Here is a 6193-nt window from a genome sequence, read left to right as displayed (position 1 = left end):
GTATAACACGCCTGGCATAAATAAAAGCATGACAGTAACAGATAAGGTATTCAAGATCATCATAACTTAAGTAGCTGTTCAGTTCCATAAGCACACCAGTCACATGCAGTGCACCCCACAAGAGTTCTCGACCCATGTAGGCCTCACTTTTCATTACCTAAATAGAGGCATAATGAAATAAAACCTGCTGAGAGTCTTGATAAGTCTTGCTGTAGAGTGTATTTATGAGGAGACATTGTTTACTCTCATATGCATCAGAATCTCACTTTAATGGTTACATTATGAATGTGTAATGGTGTGTGTGTATGTGTGTGTGTGTGTGTGTGTGCACATGTGCTTTTAGGAGATGAAAGTATAAGGCAGACCAAGAGAGAGAAAGAAGAAATGCAACAGGAGGATATGAGAAAGACAGAAAACTGTGTTCAAAACTCCGAGCAGTACTGCTTCATCTAATTATGGTGATCCTGCTGTTACTTTCTATTGCTATGTATTAGTAGAGGAAATAAATCATGCCAGATTTTGTCTTTCAAAATATAAACATTTATTTTATTAATTCTAACATTGTGCTTTGGAAAAGCAGTTCTTATACTTATTCAATATTTAAATCAAGTTTACCCCAGGCACTGTGTTTTAGGTAAATTCCAGAGGACTACTTGTCCTGAAATGCACAAGGAAGGAAAAAAGATACATGACATGAAGAAGTGTAGAGGGATGTGAGTTAGGATCACCACCAGAGAACAGAGAGAATATGGAAAGCCCTGTGCTTCAAGCTCAGGAAAGGACAGAGGTACTTGACTTCAGTCTGACAAGGCTACTAGGATTAATGTGACTTTCAGAAAGGGAGGTAGTATAATAAGAAATATTGATATTTTAAACCCAACAAACTATGTTTATTGCATAGAAAAATTAAACCAGCATTTCTGTTTAAAGATACACTAAAGCAGTAAATATAATATGTAAGCAAAATGAACCCCAACTTATGAGATGGTTGCGTTGACTGAGACCACACAAATGGTACAAACTTTAGGAAAATAGAACAGTGTGGGGTGGGTACTTTATTGACTTGTGAGGAAAGTACAAGGCATGCCCTGGTCACATGCAATTATCCCTATGCTGTATAGTTGAGTCTCTCCTCCTATCTTTAGTTTACAAGCTTGCTGGAAACAATTGATTCTTAAAAATATTCTCCCTATATAGGCTAGGTGCCTATGTAGGTAATGGTTCATTTAACCTCAACATGCAAACACAGGTACATCTTTGCATTTTTAAAAGCTTGCCTGGTATAAATAGCCAATGGTACTTAGGGAAAGTCTGTCTCAAAAACAATCCATATTTTCTGAATCAGTAAGCCAATCATCTTTGTTGTGATAGTTTACAACTGAATTAGATTTCAAAAATAAGTTAGTTTAATCAAATATGTACGATTGCATATTTATAGTTCTATCACAAATAAAGAAGTTCTTAAACCATACTATATTTATCATTGTAGATGATGGAAGTGATGGGTTTTTATTTAGATTGTTTTCTGGAAATTTTTTCAATAAGAATATTACTTCAAATTATTTTTTCTACCTCCCACAATACTCATTTACTTATTCATTCTTCTATTAATTGAAGAAAAATATTTATTGAGTGTATGTCATACATAGGGTACTGGAGTACCTCTTATGCATCAATTTTTATAAATCACTGACTCTCAATTCAAGTTACAATTAATTTACAAATAACCCTTCTGTGAATTTGTTTGATTTTAGCAGCACCAGAGGTGGACCCAAATACCTCATGCATGCTGAGTAAGATTTCTACCACTGATCTATAAATTTGGCCCACCATTTCTGTCATATAGATTTCTTCAAGGTTAATCTGTCCTTCAACACAGTGACAGTCGAGTTCTCTCATCTTGGCTACATTACTGAAATGCCTGCATCCTCCCATGAAAACCACACTGCACAATTATGTATCTGACAGCACAATAGATTCAATTTATCAAGTTAATCACAGCCAAGTAGTAGGAGAGAGGCAGAGAAAACAACATGGTAGGTCTGATAGCTAACTGTTCTGTGGCTTGATCTTGATATTTCTAGAACAAGCAGGTTAGCATAGCTTCCTCCTACAAAGATGGTAGTTTGGAATACGTAAATCTTCTTGTGTCATATTCACATCTGACACATTTTCTACAATTTCTCAAATGGGTATTCACTACATTATAGAATATAAAGGGAATTTTAATCTTCATTATTTTTGGCTTTTCCTACTGCTTTTAATTAAACTTTAAAGAATTAATTGAGGCAGGGATTGTGAGGTTATAGCAGAGTGAGAGATCAGGTTCTTTAATCCACTGAGGGGCAGTAGGTCACAGTCTGATTTGGGAGTTATCATTCTTAATAATTTTTCTCTTGATTTAATGGCTTAGCATTAATGCACTTAAACATTGGCCAGATTATAGAGCCCAGAGTTCCAGGTCAACCCTAGGAACCAAAATTATCTTAGAAGGCACAAGCTTTTATAAACATTTTTCAGCTCTTTTGTGCATCTCCCTTATCACCTTTGGCTATCTGAGGAAAATAGAACTTTTAGTTTCTCATGCATTTGAGAGTATCCAAAGCATTAGGAAATATCAAACTATGAAAATATAATGCAGTGGTGAATAGTATTTAATGGTTAATTTCATAGAAAAATAAAATAAAGAAAGCCTGTGATCAGGCGCTGGTGTCCGAAGGGAGCAGTCAGAGTCAGCAATGGGAGTCCTGCCTGAGGACAGCTGAGCCCTGTCCCTGAGTTCCTGCAGTGTCCTGCTTTGGACTTATTGATTCTGCCTGTGATTAGGAGATGCAGGACTGAGGGGGAGATAGATGTCCATAAAGGTGAAGCCTGACTGCTACAGCCACCTTCAGCCCATCCTAAGTGATAGCAGAACTCCACCTCACCAACTACAGCTCATTCTAGCTGTCCTGTAGTTGACACTGACCATCAGCATATCACTGACTGGCCAGACAACTACTGAATCTGTAGGGGATAGCAGGCATTGAAGAGATGCCTCATAGGAGTATAGGAGATAGGAGAAGATGAGGTGACAAGAGTGGATAAAACAAAGCCAAAACAAAACAAAACAAACAAAACAAAAATCAAAAAAAAAAAAAAACCAGCAGCAACAACAATAAAACTTCTGATGCTTTATTCATGCACCCTCACTTAAAAATCCTCTATTTGAGGTATTTTTGAACCCATTAGCATCCACATTTAGTTCACATTGTCCAGAGAATTCTCTACACATCAGCCCGTAGTAAGGGCAGGCCTGTGTTCCTGGCACAGAGCTTAAGAATGGTGAGGGAAGGGACATTACTTTTTCCATACACTTCCAATAATTAATTTCCATAGAGCTGGGGAGCATTTTCTCCTCAGTGCTCTTAATGAAGGAGGCTCCGAGCTAGAGTTTATTGTTCTAGTCAGGTATAGGCATCTGTATACTAGGAAGTACTATTTTAAAGTGAACAAACAAATAAGCAAACAGTAACAATGAAAGAAAAACCCAAGGCAAGGAAACACTAGGAACTAAAGCTGCTGAAACAAAAATACTTTGCCCTGTCCACTCTCATTATATATTTACAATTGTGCTAAGGACTGAATGCTGTCATCCTAAAGTCTCCATTATAAAATCCTAAATTTCAAGTTGGTGGAACGAGGAAGTAATGCCTTAGCAAAGTCATCAGGCCAGAAGGGCTCTTCCTTTGTGATTCAGATTAGTGTGTCAGTATAATGAAATAATAAGAAATCAGCGTCAATAAATCAAAAAGCCTCACCAGGCAAGAGATCTCCTGGGATCTCGATCTAAGACTTCCCAACTCACTCTTAGAAAGTGAGTCATTTGTAACTCACGCAAATAGCGATATTGTTTTAGTAGCTCACAAGGATTGAAATAAGAACCACTGATTGACGTAGAAAAATTTGCTCCCAGTTTACCAGATGGTAAGAAATAACTGCTAAACTTTTGAAGTTCCCTTTGTCTACTGTCTTTGGATACAAACACATACACAAGCACACACACACACACACACACACACACACACACACACACCAAATTCTTTCTCTGTTACACATACATCTACTCATATATAATCACACACATTTTTTCTTTGTGACAGGTGCACACAATGATAAAGTATGATGATCATGAAAGGTGTTGTAAAGTTTAGCATTATAAGGTAATTATAACTATTTTCTTTTTAAGCATATATTTTCGTTATATTTCTATGACTTTTATGCAGAAGTAGTAATGTGCAAAATATTATGTCCTGGAGTTCATTTATTACTTTGGAACAACAGGTAAAGCATTATAATCAGTTTTCATGGCTGTAAAATCCAGTGTATGATACCTTCATGGTTTATTAAACAGTATACATTTTGTTGTAGTGAATGCTAAGTAATAAGGTATATATACTTTGTCATAGAATTCATATACATTATTAATTCATGTGTTAAGTCACTTATGTTGTATGGCTTGAAGAATTTCTTATTTATTTTTGTCATTATAATATTAAGATTTTATATTCCTTCTATAGGACTCAGAATACAATCATATTAATAATTTATATTGACAGTATTTTTACTTATATCATGTAGATGAAAAAGTAAAATGTGTTATATTCTTTGTACATATATTTGTATGTATATAGGTGTTTATACATACCATTGGAACTATATATATGAATGATATTTCACGTAAGTGTTGATTTTTAAAACCTAAATGTTACAATTGTTTTAATCTAAATATCCCTGTGCTTTAATAGGTGCAAAGACATGTGTGGTAGTGCAAGGGAGTTTCTTTTCACTCTATTTCCTGTATCTATCTTTCATATAAAATGTTTAGAGTTAGAGTTCTAGTGTAAGAGAGATTATTGCATTCTAATTTCCCCATTTGATCATACTCGATGTATTAGGATTACACTAGTGGCATGTATCACATGCAGAAAAATCCTCATATACCCCCTTTTTTCTCTCTTATTAGGTGTTGGCATAGAAGGGTAAGGTTTAAAATGCCTTTTTTTAATTTCAGATAAAACTTTCTAAACATGAATCATTCCTTATTAGAGTTAAATATATTTTCATGAATATTAAACTTCTAATTAGAAAATATTGTACTTCTCAGATGTGTATACTTGACTCTGCTGGACTTAAATCTATGGAGATCTTTGCGAGTGTGCTTGCACCATATGGATTATTTCTAGCCTGATACAGTTTGTGCCAGGTAAAGCTTCTAAAATGGTACCAGAAAATAAGGATAAATAGAAAAAAAATTTCATTCATGTTCTGTTTGATGCTTAATACACACACACACACACACACACACACACACACACACTTAATGAGTTGATTACCACTGTAACAAAATTCTGTATAGACACTAAGAATCCAGTATCCTCTAAAGTGGCTTTTGAAGTTAGTCAGTTTGTGACACTCTAAGGAAATGAGGTGATTCATATGTGGGTACTTGGCAGACATTGTCATAATGGATGCAGAAAGTGAATGGGAAAGTGAGTCATGAGCATGACTCACTGCTCTGTGGGCACAGTGCAGCTTTATGTTTGCAATGCAGTCCGTGGAGTTCTGTGTTGGTTAAGTCAGAACTTTAATTCGTAAGATGGTCAAAGATGCAGGCTTCAGTAGAACTCCTGCCTAAACAATCCCAGGCTCTGGGTTCAATTCTCAGAAATGAAAACAAACAAGCAGTCAATGTATAAGGACTCCAGACAAAATCTTACGTGTAAGGCAATAGTAGATCCCAAAATAATTTACATAAAACTAAAATTTTCATTGTTTCATGTTACTTTATTTTTCTTATTTGGCAGCATATGATTGAAAATATATGAACAGAATAATGATGAAGAATTAATGAAGTTCTTGACTTTCTTGAAGGAATAGGAAGAAGGCAAGTGTGTAGAACTGACTTTAGGAGAAGGAGAAAGAAGGCCCTCTAGAACCTGTGAAGTTGGTGATGTCAGGACGATTTGCTAATGCCCTCTAGAACTTGTGAAGTTGGTGATGTCAGGACGATTTGCTAATTGATAAAATATTTGTAGATGTCAAAGTTCAACATCATGTTCATCTTCAAGGGAAGAGTGCTGTCATAGCTCCATATATGGGTTGGAGGACTATGTGTGGAGTAGAAACGGTGGACTTGTGACCTTCACATATG

The sequence above is a fragment of the Mastomys coucha genome, unplaced genomic scaffold (assembly GCF_008632895.1).
Source record: "Mastomys coucha isolate ucsf_1 unplaced genomic scaffold, UCSF_Mcou_1 pScaffold1, whole genome shotgun sequence".
In the NCBI taxonomy this organism is placed as follows: Eukaryota; Metazoa; Chordata; class Mammalia; order Rodentia; family Muridae; genus Mastomys; species Mastomys coucha.
The sequence above is the reverse complement of the archived record's forward strand: the minus strand, read 5'-3'. Positions refer to the sequence as shown.